At 47.1% G+C, this 20,402-nt stretch overlaps 1 protein-coding gene across 12 annotated transcripts in view; it reads right to left on the bottom strand.

Annotated features, from left to right (window-relative positions):
• Nucleotides 1-20,402, bottom strand: part of LOC135899875 (uncharacterized) — a 57,523-nt gene that overhangs the window by 9,064 nt on the left and 28,057 nt on the right. Inside the window, exons 1-4 of one of the 12 annotated variants that reach the window (XR_011512183.1) lie at nt 16,226-16,841; nt 15,642-15,769; nt 15,291-15,567; nt 11,813-12,195 (exon numbers count right to left, since the gene is read on the bottom strand). The exons of 1 other annotated variant lie outside the window; for it this stretch is intronic. The gene's annotated coding sequence lies outside the window, so the exon portion shown is untranslated. Of the gene's footprint in view, nt 1-5,687; nt 5,757-11,812; nt 12,196-15,290; nt 16,843-20,402 lie in introns of those variants that run through there. 10 more of the 12 variants (XR_011512181.1, XR_011512180.1, XM_070534077.1 and 7 more) reach the window with 10 other exon arrangements.

Here is a 20,402-nt window from a genome sequence, read left to right as displayed (position 1 = left end):
CAAGTTCACGCTTTAGCTTTGGAATATGGAATTAACAGTTCTATCAGAAAAGAGGCACAGTCGAGCCCCTTTCCGTCTAATTGCTATAAGTCAGGCAGTTCGAGAGGATGCTTGATGGCTGACCCGCTTCCGTTGCGGACGCAGTTGCGCAGAGTAAAACGGGTACATCGATTTTGAATTGATTCAAGGGAACAAGGTAGAATCGAGTGGGGATCCCAAATATATGCGCCATATTCGAGTTTTGACCCGACGAGAGTTTTGTAGAGAGTTAAGCTGAATTCCAATGGCGGAGTCGGAGCAGCCGACGCATTCCGCGAGCGAGCACTCGACTCTGGCGCAGAGCAACGCCTCCAGATCCGCGAGTGGAACACAACCTGCGCCACCGGAGCAATGCGGAAGCGGAAGTTCTATCACCGAGTTACCCAGGATACCTTGCTTGTTGTCATTTCCTTGCGCTGTTTGCTCCCAGCACCGCCGCACCGGTCACTTGTCTCTTCAGCGCCGTTCACCTGTTGTTTTTTTTAAAGTGCGGAATGGATATCTCGCCAAGCGTGCAGCAGCTTTTGCTTCCTCGCGAGTCGTGACCGGTGACGCCTCCCAGCAGACAAACGTGGTAAAGGAAATACGTCACGCAGAGTTCCGGTCCACTCCGCCGATTTTGGCGGAGCATCTTTTTCTGCTCCACGGAGTGACTCCCGCTCTGAATCCCCTCCGACTCTCTCATTGGAACATCTTACTCCCGCCCACACCCTGCCATTGGAACATACTTGCTCCGAAACAAGCAGAAAAACTTGCTCCGACTCCGCCATTGGAGAGAGAGAGAGAGAGTAAAACTTTATTAATGTAAATAAAACAAGGCACGATGGTTGGAGCCCCTATACCAGGGCCCCACTGGCACGAGCGGCTCGCTGGGCTTGGTCCAGAAGAGCCAACTGGCTCTCCCGACCCTCGTCCGCAAGCCATGCCTCCCACTGCCTATTCCTCATCAGTGGATGTTCGTGTAATATGGGACTGTCTATGTGCGGAGGCCTCCTGGGACACTCCCATGTGATGTGTTTTAGTGTGGGTGTGTCTGTGCACCACGGGCACTCGTCAGTGAACCTCGTGGGGTGTATTCCGTGTAGGTGGTGCAGGTTGGGGTATGTATTCGTCTGAATACGACGCCAGTCCCTCTCCTGTTGGCTGTTTAAGTCGGAGTGAGGATGTCCAAAACGTCTCCGCTCCTGCCTTTGCTGAAGGAGGATGTCACGAGAATTCGGTGGAAGGTCATCGCTAGGCCATGCCGTTGCTCGGACGTTCAAACCTCGAGCAATACGGTCTGCCCTAGCGTTTCCTGCCAGTCGCTCGTGTGCCGGACACCAGACGATAGTGTGGTGCCCCTCTAGTTGAGTGCCTAAAATTTTGATTACTGATTTGGGTGCGGTTCCTTGTAAAAACAGGCGGCAAGCCGCTTGTGAGTCGGATAATATGACAGCCGAATTGGTTTGGCGCTCGGCGTCCTGAATGGCCAAGGCGATGGCTGCAGCCTCTGCCACGCATGCCGAGGTGGTTTTGAAGGATGCCGTTGTTATGTTGTTGCATGTAGAAACTATGGTGAAAGTGTCTGAGCTGGCTCGACTGGCATCCGTATAATACACCCCCGGTCCCATGCCGAAACGTTTGTGAAGGGTATTTGCCCTTGCTCTGCGTCGTCCGGGATGGTACTTGGGGTGCATGTTTTTGGGAATTGGGGCCACCGCGATGTGCGATCGAACATTGCGGTCTATCTGTGCCGTTTCTTCTCCGCAATACTGGGGTCTCAGGGGAAAGCCTAACCTCGCCAATACTTCCCTGCCCTGAGTTGAAGAACAAAGTCGTTCTTTCTGGGCATATAACGTCGCGACTGCGTACTCCTCAAAAGTATTGTGCAGGCCCAGTCCCTCGAATCTCTCTGTGCTAGCGCATTCGGGAAGACCAAGGGCGGCTTTGAAGGCTTTTCTTATTATTGCGTTTGCCTGTTTAATCTCTTGGTTTGTCAAGGCCTGATATGGAAGGGCGTATGTGAGTCGGCTAATTACGAATGCGTGAACCAGGCTGATGGTCTCTCCCTCAGTTAGGCTGTCTCTGCTTCTTGCCACTCTCCTTATCATTCTGGCCACGTTTCCTGTGACCGCCTTTAGTTTTTGTAGGGTGTGAGATGTTCCAGCATTCTGCTGTATCCACATCCCCAATATTCTGAGTGTCTCCACTTCACGAATTGGCGCCCCGTCGAGAGTCAGAGTGAGCGGCACCCAGTCCTTCTTTCTTGCGTATTTCGCACGCACCCGAATGAATTCCGATTTTTCGGGTGCGCATACCATGTCCGCCGCCCTCGCGTATTCCACGACTGCGTCTATGGCCTTTTGAAGGGTTTCTTGCTTGTCCCCGTAGGACCCCTGGTGAGCCCAGAACGTAATATCATCGGCATATATCGCACAACCGAGATTCGGGTGTTTATCTAGCTCCAGGGCTAGCTTTCTCATCCCTACATTGAAAAGCAGTGGAGAGAGTATAGCTCCCTGAGGGGTACCTCTGTCGGGACAGTTGAAGGTGTCGGACCTCGTGGAGCCTAATCCGATTGTGGCCGTGCGATGGCTGAGGAACGAGCGCACGTAGTTATAAATTCGCGTTCCGCAGTTCACCGCTTCCAGTCCCTCCAGAATAGCGTGGTGGGAGATGCTGTCGAAGGCCTTTTTGATGTCCAATGCCAGTACAAATTTATCTTCCGCCATTGGAATTCAACATTAGTTTAGAGAGCTAGAAGAGAGGAGAAATTACGGCGAATAAAACCGAGCCTACGATTAGCATTATTAATTACGTTGTCAGTGTGCATTTTCTCTGAAAGGCTATTCGTAATATGGATACCAAGGTATGCATACGAGTTAAGTGAATCTAGGGGTACACTGTTAAGCACATACGGGCAAAGTTCCGAGAGGCCACCTGAGCGCGATATTCTCAAAGACTTGCACTGACGGATATTGAGCGTCATCACATATTTAGAACACCAATGCCAGACATTGTTAAGATCGGTTTGAATGAAGACATTGCGTCATTGGGGTTGGTTATTTTGCGGCAAACAACACTGTCATCAGCGTATCATCTGATGGTTGAGGAATAATAATTTCTTTGTTTACGGCTCGTCCGACGCTGTCGTCGCCTTTTGTAAATTATTTTAATAAACGTGAAACGATTCATGATTTCCTTTTTTTTTAATGTGCTGTCGATTTGCAGCAGAAGAAAGATCGGCAGAAGGAATTCTCGATTAATATGCAAGTCAATGCGAATCATTTCTCACCTGCACGAGGCACGAAACGCAAGCGAACCCACGTCATTTCGAGGGAACGCTCGCTCGAGGAGCTCGAGGAAGTGGTTTGGAAAGCACGCCGTCTGCGTGCCACAAGTGGTGGTCCTCCCATCGGCGCCGCTTGGTATCATTACAAAGACGGCGCCGAATAAAACAGCACACGAAGAAGGGGGACACGACACACACGCTTCTTCGTGTGTTGTTTTGTTCGGCGCCGTCTTTGTAATCATGCTTAACCAACAAGCCCACCAACACATGCTCAGCTTGGTATCGGCGGACTGTTCTGCAGCCGTTCGCTTCGCGTGCCGCCGCTCTTCGGCCGCGCGCATAATCGTTGGCCTGTGTCGCTTCACATCTTGCCTCGCCGCATCAGCATGCATCCAATACCTTCGTAGTCTCTGCACAGCCTTGGCACCCTTCCGCTCGGTACTCTCCAGGGCTCATTGAGGTATCAGCAAGTATAGGCCACGCGCAGCATAGAGTAGCTAGCGCAACTGAGCCGCGTCTATCTGTAGCGCGCACGCCCGCGCACGCATAGAGTTTCTCACTACATTACCTAGAGGGAAATCTGGCGCTGCTGCGCTGTGGTATGCATGGGAATGCCGGTATATTGTGGATTCGGATTGGCATTGTTCTCGTATAGACAGGAAACCTTGAAGACGCTCTTGGCAAGTACCGTTCCGTCTGTCACAATGATTCATTTTCTACTAGAACAGCACGTGAAAAGCTGTTTTAGCTTTATTATTACGCGAAAACATGTTTTGTTTAACTATGAGGACTTATTATTGTGTGTACGACTACATGTTACGTAAAAAGTATCAGCGGGCCGCTAAAGTTGGAGGACAGACGACAAGGTTCGCGCTCGCTTTGAAACAGTTGGTCGTCTGTTCTTGCTTTTTTCGCTTGGTCATGCATCGTGGGTGAGTAAAGATGTAATATGCGTGAATGGAAACATTTTATGAAGATCTTACTTTGAGAACGCGTTATTTGCGTAGCCACATCCACGTTTTAGACGAAGCCTCTTACAACACCAGCCAACACGAGCCTCGCAGACACATATACCGTCATTCCCATGACGGCACGGTGCCCCCTTAAGAAACTCCCATAGACGGTGGCGATCGATTACCCTCTAGGTGTTATAGTGGGAAACTCTATGCGCGCACGTACCGGCGAGTGGAGGAGGAGGGGCCAAGCCGGCAGCATGCCGGCAGCGGCGGGCGCTTGGGAGAGAGTGCGCATGCGCATAGAGCAGGGACGCGCTGGGCCAATACCGGCCAGCGAGAGGGCGCATGGGAGTGCGCATGCGTCGGCGACAAACTCTGTGACCTTGAACAAATTCGCGTTTGACTTTGGCTCCGAATGGGCAAAGAAATGCTTCGCATTTAAAATACTCGTTGAAGCTCCGTTTCGCCCGGTTGCACTTCCCTCACCTGAACAATTTTCCTTTCTATCGTGGCATCGGCTCTGAGTGTTTATCTCGACATACGCGATGTACTTTGGCAACGCCAAAAGATTGCTCCGCTAGTTTGACACTGGCTTTCCATTTTCTCTTTTTTTTGCAATTCCCATCTGAATTGTGTTTTTCACTTAATTCATGTTTAAATGCTACTGCATTGTTTCTCTTGTCGCTATTTTAAATTTATTTCCACCACATTGCATTGGCTATTCCTCTATTTTTATGTAACTATGCATCTAAAAAATAACTCTGGCTTCATTACTTGTAACGATGATGATATTATTTGCAAGAACAAATTTAGCAATATTAGAAATGGTTGTACACAGCAGTACAATGTTGTAGTCGTTGCGCTGGAAATAAATCAGCTACTGATTACGGTGTATGGGACACGAATCGTGTGGTAGAGATTTACGCAAAAATTACGAAATAAAGAAGGCAAAACAAATGAGAAAACCAAGTGGGAAATAGAAATCGGCTGAACCTCGACTTAACGAAGTACATCTCAACCAATTATTTCGTTAAATGTAGAACTTTATTGAATCGAGAACGCTTAAAACACTCGCGTGATTAGCAGTATTTATCCAACGGCGAAATAAAGGTGAGATTTTTCGCCGGTGTAGGCTCTGTCAGACTAAGCGCTGGGAACGCACGTTTCAACTCTGCTACAACAGAGTAGCTGGCGCTGTTTGGTAGAGCCAACGCTAAGCTTGCAATGCCGAGCCACTGAGATGCACGGTTTCGTAAAAACTAACATGCCCCGCCTGACGCCGGCAATGTAACGCAATTTCTCTAGGAATACGAATGCATTTCGTGGCATTTTTAACGCTACGGGTCTCCTACGACGTGATTACCTACTTCTTTTATCACCACAAGAAAACTTTCTTAAATTGAGCGAAACGTCCGACTCACTTTGCTGCTTCGAGGCTTTCATCCCATTAGGATGTATAAACGACTTTCGAGGAATCGGAGGCACTTCGCTAAACAAACAAATTTCGTAAAAATAAGTTTCATTAGGCCGAGGCACATCTATTCGAATAGGACGACCGTATACGAAAATAAGCATGTTCTGCGCCAAATAGACACCTCATAAAGAAGATGAACATCACAGACCATTACTACCTGCTGAATTCTAATGAAATGACTGTTTACTTAGTCTTGCATTTTACTCGCTTTGATTTATCCGGTAAAATTATTTTTCTCTAAATTCATTAACACATGTATAAAATCTGCCCGGCTGTTGATCAATGCGCCTGAGTGGGTATTGACTTTGGTCCTCCTCCTCCTCCTCCTCCTCCTCCTCATCATCATCATCATAATCATCATCATCATCATCATCATCGTCGTCGTCGTCGTCGTCGTCGTCTTTTTTTCCTGCTTGGTGAACACAATTATGCGAATGCACCATGTTCTACGTAACTTGAACCAAGAATTTAAAGAAAAAATTAAGACTTTATTCTGTGAGATGCAGTGATCAAGTATCCGTGCTCTTCAGTCACTGCTAGAATGATCTGCCCCATATGCAGCTGACTTCTATTAATTCTACCCTGACAGGAACAACGAAAGAAGCCAGTGGAACGTGCGGCATGACTAGTTGCATGGTACTTTCATGTTTGCAGGCTTTCTTTCAGGCTTGGAAAAAACTTCTATTATGTAGCATGCATTTGCAGCAGAAAACTGGATTGTAAAATTTTCAGGATAGTCCACAATTTCCTCCATTGACACTTTTGCTGTGAATATTTCATGAAGTTGAATAATAAATGAAATGTGTAATTAGGCAAAACTACAAGAAAATTGACTTGCTCCAAGCAGCAGCAAACAACATTACCTTGGTTCTGTCCAGCTATGTGGCACTTTTTTAAGCTTCGGCACAAGTTGTGTGGGACACATCTTATACACATGAAATTAATTATGCTTTAAACTGTGAAATCAAATATAGAATAATTGTAACTACAAAAATTGTAAAGAAGCTCCAAATATCTGGAGTTTTGCTACAAAATTGCATAAACTGGCAGTTGTAATATTATGACACATGAGGTCAATGTAGCAAGCTTAAAATTGGAATTTGAAAAAATTCCTAAAGGACTTCTTATTGAGCAAGTTGGTGCTTAGATTTCCTAGGTACACTTTGTGGCGCAAAATACATTTCTTGAAAAGGGGCAGAAAAAAGGAAGACAGTGAAGTGCCAAACTACCAACTGTTTAATGACGGCCTGAACAAACGTATAGAAGAAAACGCGGAAGTTGTATTTTCTTCTATACGTTTGTTCAGGCCGTCATTAAACTTTTGGTCACGAACGCAATGATTCGCAATCTAAGTGATGACACGCTAAAGAGCTTGACCAAATTCTTTAACGACACGGTCTGGACAGAGGACGGCGTCCTTCCAAAAGAATGGAAGGAAGCAAAAATTATTCTTATTCCAAAACCAGGTAAGCCTCGTAACATCAACAACCTTCGACCCATCTCCCTAACGTCGTGCGCGGGGAAACTCTTTGAAAAAGTTGTGCAGGTCCGGCTCTCGAACCACATAGAGCTAAACAACATGTTCCCCTCCAACATGTTCGGTTTCCGACCCCACGTGTCAGCGCAGGACGTTTTTCTACTACACGAGGTCCTGCACCCCAACAGAGGGTCGGAAGATAAATTTGTATTGGCATTGGACATCAAAAAGGCCTTCGACAGCATCTCCCACCACGCTATTCTGGAGGGACTGGAAGCGGTGAACTGCGGAACGCGAATTTATAACTACGTGCGCTCGTTCCTCAGCCACCGCACGGCCACAATCGGATTAGGCTCCACGAGGTCCGACACCTTCAACTGTCCCGACAGAGGTACCCCTCAGGGAGCTATACTCTCTCCACTGCTTTTCAATGTAGGGATGAGAAAGCTAGCCCTGGAGCTAGATAAACACCCGAATCTCGGTTGTGCGATATATACCGATGATATTACGTTCTGGGCTCACCAGGGGTCCTACGGGGACAAGCAAGAAACCCTTCAAAAGGCCATAGACGCAGTCGTGGAATACGCGAGGGCGGCGGACATGGTATGCGCACCCGAAAAATCGGAATTCATTCGGGTGCGTGCGAAATACGCAAGAAAGAAGGACTGGGTGCCGCTCACTCTGACTCTCGACGGGGCGCCAATTCGTGAAGTGGAGACACTCCGAATATTGGGGATGTGGATACAGCAGAACGCTGGAACATCTCACACCCTACAAAAACTAAAGGCGGTCACAGGAAACGTGGCCAGAATGATACGGAGAGTGGCAAAAAGCAGAGACAGCCTAACTGAGGGAGAGGCCATCAGCCTGGTTCACGCATATGTAATTAGCCGACTCACATACGCCCTTCCATATCAGGCCTTGACAAACCAAGAGAATAAACAGGCAAACGCAATAATAAGAAAAGCCTTCAAAGCCGCCCTTGGTCTTCCCGAATGCGCTAGCACAGAGAGATTCGAGGGACTGGGCCTGCACAATACTTTTGACGAGTACGCAGTCGCGACGTTATATGCCCAGAAAGAACGACTTTGTTCTTCAACTCAGGGCAGGGAAGTATTGGCGAGGTTAGGCTTTCCCCTGAGACCCCAGTATTGCGGAGAGGAAACGGCACAGATAGACCGCAATGTTCGATCGCACATCGCGGTGGCCCCAATTCCCAAAAACATGCACCCCAAGTACCATCCCGGACGACGCAGAGCAAGGGCAAAGACCCTTCACAAACGTTTCGGCATGGGACCGGGGGTGTATTATACGGATGCCAGTCGAGCCAGCTCAGACACTTTCACCATAGTTTCTACATGCAACAACAACATAACAACGGCATCCTTCAAAACCGCCTCGGCATGCGTGGCAGAGGCTGCAGCCATCGCCTTGGCCATTCAGGACGCCGAGCGCCAAACCAATTCGGCTGTCATATTATCCGACTCACAAGCGGCTTGCCGCCTGTTTTTACAAGGAACGGCACCCAAATCAATAATCAAAATTTTAGGCACTCAACTAGAGGGGCACCACACTATTGTCTGGTGTCCGGCACACGAGCGACTGGCAGGAAACGCTAGGGCAGACCGTATTGCTCGAGGTTTGAACGTCCGAGCAACGGCATGGCCTAGCGATGACCTTCCACCGAATTCTCGTGACATCCTCCTACAGCAAAGGCAGGAGCGGAGACGTTTTGGACATCCTCACTCCGATTTAAACAGCCAACAGGAGAGGGACTGGCGTCGTATTCAGACGAATACATACCCCAACCTGCACCACCTACACAGAATACACCCCACGAGGTTCACTGACGAGTGCCCGTGGTGCACAGACACACCCACACTAAAACACATCACATGGGAGTGTCCCAGGAGGCCTCCGCACATAGACAGTCCCATATTACACGAACATCCGTTAATGAGGAATAGGCAGTGGGAGGCATGGCTTGCGGACGAGGGTCGGGAGAGCCAGTTGGCTCTTCTGGACCAAGCCCAGCGAGCCGCTCGTGCCAGTGGGGCCCTGGAATAGGGGCTCCAACCATCGTGCCTTGTTTTATTTATATTAATAAAGTTTTACTCTCTCTCTCTTGGCGCTTCACTGTCTCCCTTTCTTCTGTCCCTTTTCAAGAAATGTATTTTCGCCACAATGTATACCTAGAAAAAAAAAAGAATCCGTTTTGTTAGCTAAAGCTGCAAGCAATGTCACAAAACAGCATTAGTAAGTACACTTCAAAGAGAGTTAGTTTCCTTTCTTCGAAGTGTTCTTTATTGGGCCTGGAAGCATACTTACAAAATGTATAGAGCCCCAAGTTGAAGCAGAATGGTTCCTATAGTTCTCAAGGTGTCAAAATGGCGCCAGTGCAAATAACTTTTAGAGTGCTACTTTCAACCATAAATGTCGATTTTTTTTTTGTCGTCGAAGCATGTCACTGAAAGTAAAGCATCAGGAGCAAGCTATGCAGGCAGGCGTTTGGTCACTCAGCCTTTTAACCCTCAATCCCATGCCCTACACCCTATACAGGTTGTACGAATATTGCGAATGAAGAGTCACGCTTCTTGAGACCGATTCTGCGCTGCTCCCATTGTCAAAGGCAGCTTACTGTCGGCAATGAGGGAAAGCTGCCCTCAAGGGCAGCTTTTCTGTATCTTTAATTTTCGTGTTATTTCTAACCAAAAACCAATCAAGTAATATATTTTCAGCATCACAATGACATAAAAAAAGAATTCTGACTATACAAAAAAAGTTTCAGAAAATTTATGTTTTTGCTGGAATTACTTACGGGCTTAAAGGGTTAATAAGTTATCAGAAATCATTACATTGTTACCATCATTGATATTTATAGCTAATAAATCTACCTGTGTATGCAGGCAGCATGCAAATGACATTTGCGGTTAACGTGCGAGTACATGATGCCATTTAATTTGCCTGTGAAACCGTGGGATAACCTTTCGAGTGCCATATTCATCCTAATGAACCATAGATCGGCACATATTTAATCTTGCTGAATTATTATTGGTATTTTCTCAGCTTGAGAAAAAGGTATTGTTTTAATTTTAAATTGTTGTATTGTTGTTGTATTGTTTTAATTTTAAAGCATCAGGAGCAAGCTATGCAGGCAGGCGTTTGGTCGCTCAGCCTTTTAACCCTCAATCCCATGCCCTACTCCCCATACAGGTTGTACGAATATTGCGAATGAAGAGTCACGCTTCTTGAGACCGATTCTGCGCTGCTCCCATTGTCAAAGGCAGCTTACTGTCGGCAATGAGGGAAAGCTGCCCTCAAGGGCAGCTTTTCTGTATCTTTAATTTTCGTGTTATTTCTAACCAAAAACCAATCAAGTAATATATTTTCAGCATCACAATGACATAAAAAAAGAATTCTGACTATACAAAAAAATTTCAGGAAATTTATGTTTTTGCTGGAATTATTTACGGGCTTAAAGGGTTAATAAGTTATCAGAAATCATTACATTGTTACCATCATTGATATTTAGAGCTAATAAATCTACCTGTGTACGCAGGCAGCATGCAAATGACATTTGCGGTTAACGTGCGAGTACATGATGCCATTAAATTTGCCTGTGAAACCGTGGGATAACCTTTCGAGTGCCATATTCATCCTAATGAACCAAAGATCGGCACATATTTAATCTTGCTGAATTATTATTGGTATTTTCTCAGCTTGTGAAAAAGGTATTGTTTTAATTTTTGTCTTCAACAAGGTTATTAATATGTTGAGAAAAGGCTCTTCTTCAAAATGCAAGGTTTTAATAAAACTGCCTAACCATGCTATACTGAAAGCATTATAAACAGTTCTAAAATTGTACAACCATGCAAACTCAACCTCACAACCTGAAATAAGTACCCTTTCATTGTTATTTTACATTACAATAAAAAACATAGTTATATCTCCTGTGCTTGGCCATCATGGCCAAAATGTTTTGGGGGGAACAACTTGGAAAAATGTGTGACTTGAACATGCTGAACATGTGCACTTTCGGCTTGACAAACTTATCAAAAAAGCGACGCAGCACAAAACCGACGAGGTACTATCCTTCTACCCCCCTCGGGCGCCGTCTCTAGTGGCGTTTTCCACCGGTCGATTCCGAGCAGGATTTCTTTCGAGTCTCATCCGAACTGCGATACGAGCAGGTCGCACCACTCCTCGATGCCCCGTGGATCGCTTTTGCGCTCCGCTGGCCTATCCAGGTTTTAGCGCTCGCTCGAGGACTTCGGCGACCGCTCCAGATTGCCCAGTGGAGAACGCCATAAGCTTGGGCAACCGTCGCGCCATATTAAGCACGGGAACAGTTATTTCTATCACGCCTGCTAAGCGTGAAGAGGGGTTGCTGATGACTCCTAGTAGGCGGAATATGTACGCGTGGAGAAATATCATGCGTAGATTAGGCTTGTAAAAAAACCGCAAGCGTACGTTTAGATAAGCGACGATTTTTCAGTGTACGTTGTTCATATTTTCTTCACCTGAGGCGTTGCCACAGGGACAGGACCACAAATTCAGGCTACGTCCTTAATTGTGCCACGCGTGAGAGCCATGGGACAATACAATGAAAACTTTTTATGAGGCAGCTTGTTCGTTTAATACTCTTCGGTCAAGATTTGGATCTCTAGGTTGATAATGCCGTTCACAGTCAAATCGCGGACAAGTTCTTCTGTAACCCTTAACGAGTGCGGGTTCTCGCGACCGGGCACCACCACTTTCGACTGCCAGAGATTCGAGCCCGCGGTGCTGTGGAGCTGAACGCTATAAACAAAACTGTCCACACTGGAGGTGAGGATGAATGCCTCAAAGGCCACCTCCCGACTGGATGGTCCTTGCCGAGACATGACGAAGGCAAAAAGGAGACCTTGCCGCAAGCACAAGGCAATCCGGGGGGAATTCCATCTCGCAAAGGAATCTTCAATTCTGAACGCATGTTCACCTGCAAAGGATGGTCAGAGAAATATAGAAAGAATTTCTAAGCGAGGACACTTGGTGAGCAATGGAATCAAAGAACACGTCATGGCCTCACCTATCGCTGCTTTGTAGCTCGTCTGGGAGCACGAACGCCGCTCCGCGCAAGTGCCTAATCACTCTTTGTGAGCTTTTTATAAACCTTTAAAAACCTTTATAAACCTTTTTGTAAACCTTTATAAGTCCTGCAACTATCCACAGGAAAACGCACTATATGGGTATTCGTCAAGAGCCTCTACAACTTCTCCATATAAGAATTTGTGTTTAAAGGAATGCTTCAAAAGTTTGTCTATCAATAATGGTTCATTACCTAGGCTGATAACAAGCATACTCTGAGTTGTTCAAGAAAGCATGAACTATACTGAGCCGTTTTCTTAACACATACGTGAATATTGTAAGGCTTGGCACGGGAGTTGCGTTAAACATCCAGCATTTCCCCGGTATAGTAAGAGCGTAGTTTTCAGCTTCGGCAACGATCCGAATCATGGGCTCTATGCAATTACTGCTCCGCACTGTGCTGCTCTTCTTTTATCCCCTGTGCTTCGTGTACACCTTGAATGCACCATTCTGAGCCTTCCTTGTATAGTGTTCATCTGAATTTTTACCTTTCGTTCAGCACAACAACCCTGATTCATGCACGTCTTGGCGGTCTAAGTAAATATTCATGTATGCGATGCGCCTTGTTAGTCACATTGCACAGTGTAAGGTGCCCTGCTCACTCATCCAATTGACCCATCGAATTAAAAAAAATGGTAGCAATTCATGCAAAGTTGTGGCAGAAGCGCACGATCAGCTTCGTTTTTTTCTGTCCAAACACTCTTGGCTTCAATGTTGCGCTCCAAAACACTCTACAATGGCAAATTCGGTTTTAAAGAGGCTAACGTTATTATAAGTGTTTTCTTTGCCACGTGCCGAGAGAACTGTGGATTCGAGAATGCGGCATTTAAGGTTAATTTGCATTCAGCAATGAGCTTTACTATCATTATACCATATCTTAATATCATACTACCATGCTGTTCTGCCATACTACGTGGCTACCGCGAGGCGACAAGAGCTCCCACTTCTCCACGACGAATCGAGAATTCGACACGTTGTGCCATACTACGAGCACCCTGTGGCGACCACAAGGCGACGGATGCTGCATTACATGCCCCACATGGCTACCACGGGGCGACGAGAGCTCCTACTTCTCCGCGACGAATCAAGAATTCGACACGGGCGATGTCATTGCCCTGCCCCGCATGGTACCTGCCGACGAGAACTCGCCCAAACCGGTTCCTGCCGACGAGGAGTCGCCGAAGGGATTTAAGGGAGAACCGGCCCATTGTGAGATCATAAGTCGCTTGCAGCCGCCCAGCCGGTCTGATGCGCTCCTACTGCTACCTGTACGCTATCATCCACTATCTGTAAATATTGTAGAAAGTTTCTCGTTTCTTTTTCGTCAACGGAACGCGTCCGGCTTTCGTCCTTCGCCCCGACGTCACAACAATGCCCAAACGTAAATACAGGACGTTTCACACTTAGGGCAAAACTCGGAGCGCATTGCATCGCGATGCGGCGAACGCTGGAGTCGGGTAGCGGCAGCAGCTCGCGCAGGCGCAGACGCTCCAGGTGCGTAGTCTTGAACCGCGTTGTCTGCTACAGTGGTTCGCTCCGGCCGCATTGTCGGGAAGCGTGCTACTGTCAGGGGCAACGCGCGGATTTCTTTGTTACTGCGGGAAATGAGCCAACACTCCTTAGTAAGCGTTGTGAGACGCCAAACTCGTAGCTTTCGTTGGCCTCATTGTGGTTCTACAAACTTCTTCTGACAGCACGCTTCTTTTGTCCTTTCGTAAGGCCGGGGTACTGAGTGCGTGCACGTATATTTCCTCGCTGTGTGTGCTGCCGTAATACGCAGCGTCAAGAAAGGGACACCAAACTGTGCGCGCAACATGCTCGGTCTTTATTTGACGCAATAGAAAGTAAACCACTCAACAATAATAACTATGCGGGTGAAACACGATGAAACAAACGGATCAGAATAAAAGCATGCTTTAAGTTAAGACAGTGAGCTGAAAGTTTCTTTTCGACAATAGTTCATTGCTTAAGACAGGCTCTGCCAGCCGGCGGGCAAATGCAAGCTCCGAACATCACTTAGTATACGGTCATGTCCCCAGCGACAGCGGTGACAGCGCTCATACTGGAGGGCAGTGAGGTGTAGGTTGACTGGGTAAGCGATGTGTTTATTCGGAGCACGTCCCACTCGCTGATAATGGCGGACTAGAGCGTGTCCTCGGACAACCCATACAGAGGATGGCGCGCCAGCGGTACTTTCAACGAGCCCCAGGCATTTTCAATGATGTTGAGGTGCGGATATTGGGGCGGCCCCTCCAGGACAGTGACGCCGCGCTCATCGAGCAGTTCTTGCACAGCACGTGCAGTGTGGATCGGCGACCTATCGAGTTGAAATATACGGTCACCTTTCGGGAACGGGCCGTCCAGAACGTAGGCAATCAGTACATCGTCTATGATTGCCCCGTACCTTTCAACGGTGAACTTGCCTTGTAAGCCTATCAGTGGGCCTACACCATCTGTGCTAATGCAAGCCCACACGCTCGTACTAGTGCGCCCACTAGCTGCGACCCGTTGCAGGTTACCGCGGCATATAGCTGGGACAAGAAAAGGAAGCATATATTGATTACAGATATTTTATGATGGGTAATCAACTTGTCTAAGAATCTGCGCCAACCTCACTTAAGTTCATGTTTACAGCATGGATTGCGAGCACTGGCTCGAATCACAAGCGCATGCACTGCCTCAGGCTCGACAGTAAATCTGAAATACTGACCGCAATAAGTTGTTTAATCGCGGTGCACTGGCCCACTTTGTTAAGCAAATATGTAAGTCTAATATAGTTGCACTTTTTACTACTTAAGTGGAGAAATATCTTAGCAATGACTTATTCGTGTCGCCGAACGAAGTAAAATTAGACTGGATCTGAATGCGAGGGAAACTAACACAAATATTACAACTACCATCTTAAATGTATAGATGATTAATAATTGGTTCTATAAAATAACTTACCGTGTCTCGCTGGTCGCCAGCGGTCGTAAACGTAGAATCATCACCGAATACAACGTTTTTCCCTTGTGGCACAGTCCACCGCTCATGTTCTTGTGCTAAACCGAGCCGCTTTGCTCTGTTTGTGGCCCTAAGTAATGGTCTTTCCTCCCAGATCTTGACTTCCACTCTCAAAATGCCATTCTCGCACATCCTTTTCAGAAAATCTTCTGTGATCTTGAGGTCCTCTGCATCTGCTTGACCAGCCATGAGTACTGTGGATTTCCACAAGTTGCTGGAGCTTCCATTGGACATTTGTATGGTATATGTCAGGGGATTAGAAAGGGAGCTCAATGTGGTCAGCTTCAGGCTCACCTCGCTGTTGTAATTGCCCTCTCTTGTTATCTCCAGCAGGAACACTTCGTCGTTTCTGACGAGCAGAGCAGTACTGGTTGAGCAACGTCTGCTGCAGATGTCGTCAAAAAAGATCGCCTGTGCTTCGTCTGCAAAGGTTGATCAGAGAAATATAAAAAGAATTTCTAAGAGAGAGCATTTGGGGAGAACTGGAATCACGGAACACGTCATGGCCTAGTTGCTACACCCATCGCTGCTTTATAGCTCGTCTGGGAGCACGAGTGTCGCTCCGCGCAATTGCTTAGTCACTTATTTATGCTTTTTATAAACCTTTTATATATTTTGCGCGCTTTTTAACATCGAGAAAAGACAGTCTTGCAGCTATCCACAGGAAAACAAACTACACTGTATTCGTCAAGAGCCTCTACAACATCTCCATAAAAGAATATGTGTTTAAAGGAGTGCGCCAAGGTTCCTCTATTAATAATGGTTAATTACCTAGGCTGATAGCAAGCATACTCTGAGTTGTTCAAGAAAGCATGAACCATACTTAACCGTTTTCTTAACACATACGTGATTATTTTAAGCCTTGGCACGGGAGTTACCCTAGCATCCAGCATTTCCCCGATGTACAGTAGCGGACAGATTAATATGGACCACTGCAAAGGCAGCCGGAGCTGCTGCGAGGCCGGCGTTGCTATCCCGCTTCGCGCGTTCACGACGAGAGTACCCCGAGTTGCGCCAAACTTCTCCACCGCACCCTCGCTCTCGCGCTGGAGCTTTTCATGCTTGATAAATTTGTAGTGCCGCGTTCAGCTGCTCTGCTGCTGACGGTCGGAACGAAGGGGCGCGTGAATCCGGGTGGAAGTACGCCATCTAGGTCAGTCTTCCGTGATCTCAACTTCCACCCTCAAGGTGCCGTTTTCACACATTCTCTTCAAAAAATCCTCCGTGATCTTGAGGTCTTCTGCATCTGGTTGACCAGCCATCACTACCGTTGACCTCCACACGTTCGTTGATCTCCCATTTGACATCTGTATCGTGTAGGTCAGGGCAGTGGAAATTGGGCTCAGTGCGGTCACCTTAAGATTCACCTCACTATTGTAGTTCCCCTCTCTTGTTAACTCAAACAGGAACACTTCCTCGTTCCTGACGAGCAGCACCGTACTTGTGGAGCAACGACGGCTGCATACGTCATCAAAGAAGATCGCTTGCGGTTCATCTGCAAAGGTTGATCAGAGAAATATAAAAATAATTTCTAAGAGAGAGCATTTGGGTAGAACTGGAATCACGGAACACGTCATGGCCTAGTTGCTACACCTATCGCTGCTTTATAGCTCGTCTGGGAGCACGAGTGTCGCTCCGCGCAATTGCTTAGTCACTTATTTATGCTTTTTATAAACCTTTTATATATCTTGCGCGCTTTTTAACATCGAGAAATGACAGTCTTGCAGCTATCCACAGGAAAACAAACTACACGGTATTCGTCAAGAGCCTCTACAACATCTCCATAAAAGAATATGTGTTTAAAGGAGTGCGCCAAGGTTCCTCTATTAATAATGGTTAATTACCTAGGCTGATAGCAAGCATACTCTGAGTTGTTCAAGAAAGCATGAACCATACTTAACCGTTTTCTTAACACATACGTGATTATTTTAAGCCTTGGCACGGGAGTTACCCTAGCATCCAGCATTTCCCCGATGTACAGTAGCGGACAGATTAATATGGACCACTGCAAAGGCAGCCGGAGCTGCTGCGAGGCCGGCTTTGCTATCTCGCTTCGCGCATTCACGACGAGAGTACCCCGAGTTGCGCCAAACTTCTCCACCGCACCCTCGCTCTCGCGCTGGAGCTTTTCATGCTTGATAAATTTGTAGTGCCGCGTTCAGCTGCTCTGCTGCTGACGGTCGGAACGAAGGGGCGCGTGAATAGCCAATAGTTCAGCACTTTGAGCTGTTGCGCAGCAGCGGATGGCCGCAGGCCATCAAACCGCCGCTCTGTGAAGGAACCAGAACCCATTTTTTTTTAAAGCGAAAGGTTTTCTGGCCGCGAACTTGCGATTTCGCCGTGGCGGTGCTCCGAGGAGGCACATAAGGTCACAACGCGCGCCTCGCCGCGGATATTACTCTCTCTCTCTCACTCTCTAGTCACTACTGCGCATGCGCCACTAGTAGCACCGAGCCACAGATGCTCTGCCGCTGCGCAGCGCCGCGCCTTACCGTAGCCGCCGTTTGGTATGACGTCACACGCGTTCCTCGTCGTTGCCCTCGCCTCCGCTCGCTTCGCCAGCTGCGTCGCATGCGTGATAACATGTAGGAGGATTGCAAAGGAGAGCTCGCGTGCGCCGCAACCATGTTTGAGGCGGCAGTATGGACGGCGACAATTCTGATAGGCAGGAGGAGGCCTGGAATCGACGTCGGAACGAGATGAAGAGGAAACTAGTCGCCCAGGAAACAGACAAACAGCGCGCCGAACGACTGGCTAAACGCCGCAACATAGCTAGACAACCAGACTAACCTAGACTTGCAATCAAGATTAACCACGGCTAACCATGATATGCCTTAGCTTTCGCTACGTATATCCTGGCATAGCAGAGCTAAGCAACTGACAATTTTGTCGGTGATTTGCAGTCGCGGACAATGAAACGAAGCATGGCTTCGGGTAAGAAACGCGGACCAGTGCCGACTGGTGAAAACGGCGCCAGGTGTCGAGACGTCTGTTCTTGCATGCGCATCCCTTTTAGCTAGCAGCCTCTCCAAGCCTCTAGCAACGGCTTAGCGCTATTTAATCGTAGGGAGCAGCACGAGATGACACCGCTATTAGCGGTGAGAATTTGGAGTGGCGCCCTCCCGCGAGTGACGTCACGGCCAGGACGCCGCTCGCTCCGGCTCGCTCGGCTGCCGCGCGCACTCGTTCCCTTCGTGCATGCTTGGGGTTTTTGCGGCTCGAGCCGTGCTTACAGAGGGATATTTCGGACTATTTCAGCAGCCATCCTGAACCGCAGTTTCTTCTTGAAAACCGCGTGAATCAAGACAATTTGCGACTTGGGTATCGCAAGCTATGTAGCGCTGAAGGGGGGTCGATTGTCCCTACGATGCATATATGCGCCGTGTCTGTCCATAAATGTTGCTTAAAAAGAATGTCTGCAAGCTCAACACTCGGGGTTATGTATTATGCTCCTCTAAACACTTCATATTCTCTCAGTACTTAGCTGTGAGAGACATCGCATTTTACATGAAAGGAAACCTTGATATTTGGTGTCAATATTATAAAATCGTGTTAGAAGGAAGCTTTCATCATGATTCTTATTACTCTGGTGGCTACTGTATTAAGGCCTGAAAGGAAGAGTTAGGCGCGTATTTTTTTGTGAAAAGGTTTGGTACTACTTTCACCGTTCTCTGAAACAGGCAGCCAGAAACGCATTGGCTGTTAACGGCGCATCATGTATTGTGTATATATATATATATATATATATATATATATATATATATATATATATATATATATATATATATATATATATATATATATATATATAGAGAGAGAGAGAGAGAGAGAGAGAGAGAGAGTTAACGAATATTGTAACAGCCATCACATGAAAGCAAAATTCGTGGTAATTATCGAAAACCAATCAACCGTAAGCGATGAAATGTATCATAGTGGCCTTCGCTAGCTTTTATTGACGACCTGGCACACCCCACCCGCAACGGAAGCAACCGACTCTCATTGTGGCGAGGCACTCATTGTTCGCGAAACCGAGCTGTTTACTTCAACTTCCAATTGAAACCATGAAGTAGCTCTTTACAGCGCCAATTACAATGCCTATAGCATACTCGAGGAACTACAGCGCAGCTTAGGCTCCCTTGAAATGGAAAATTCAAACACATTATTCTGCCTCGCCATGTTTCGATCCTGCGTTGTTTAATTATACAAACTGAAAACTATTCCCTTCGTACGTACGTACGTACAATAAAACTTCGCATACCTGCCTCAGAAAGAAGACACCACAAGCCTTACACGAATTCACTTGACTTTGGCCTCCACTGGCGAACAATGATATCTTCAATATCTGCCACACTACTAATGAATGAGGCTTCGGTTTGTTGCTGGCTGCAGCGAAATGGTACAAACGGCATATTTCACTCAAATATTTGGCCCGAGCAACCTGTGTGAGTTCTCCAAAGAGGTTCATGCAAGAAGCACCAGTAAATTGCTCAAGTGAGCTGAGCGTGTAGCATGGAAAGGCAGTAAATATTGGCACATTCCATTGCTTGCGCTGCAAAGAGCTGTAAGCCTAAATCAGCTTTGCTTTAAATTACCCGCACTTAAGTTTAACCAGTGCAGTACGGCCTTTTGAGAAGCAGTTAAAAACGCAAGTGGTGCTGGCAGAATCTAAACTGCAGTGTTAAGTCATCGTAGTATACTGCCGAGCGTTTCTGTGAAGAAATAGAACAATTAGCTATTGTACCATGAACTACTCGTCGTCAGCAAACATGTTTTAGTGGTTTAGAATAAAGATAAATGTTTGTACAAGTCATATATAGCGAGCGTTTGATTGTGACAAGCATGTTGCACCATGGTGAATATGGAGTCCTTCCTGGATTCTTATGTGCTGCGCTTTTGCGTCTATGCTTTTATTATTCACGTGAGCTACCGCTGTGAAGAAACCCGCAATAAGCTGATCTGAGCTCCCTCGAGTGGCACTATAAAAAATTATGGCGCTTTACGTGCCAAAACCACTTTCTGATTATGAGGCATGCCGTAGTGGAGGACTCCGGAAAT

The sequence above is a fragment of the Dermacentor albipictus genome, chromosome 2 (assembly GCF_038994185.2).
Source record: "Dermacentor albipictus isolate Rhodes 1998 colony chromosome 2, USDA_Dalb.pri_finalv2, whole genome shotgun sequence".
NCBI lineage: Eukaryota > Metazoa > Arthropoda > Arachnida > Ixodida > Ixodidae > Dermacentor > Dermacentor albipictus.
This window is presented reverse-complemented; position numbering and strand designations above follow the sequence as displayed.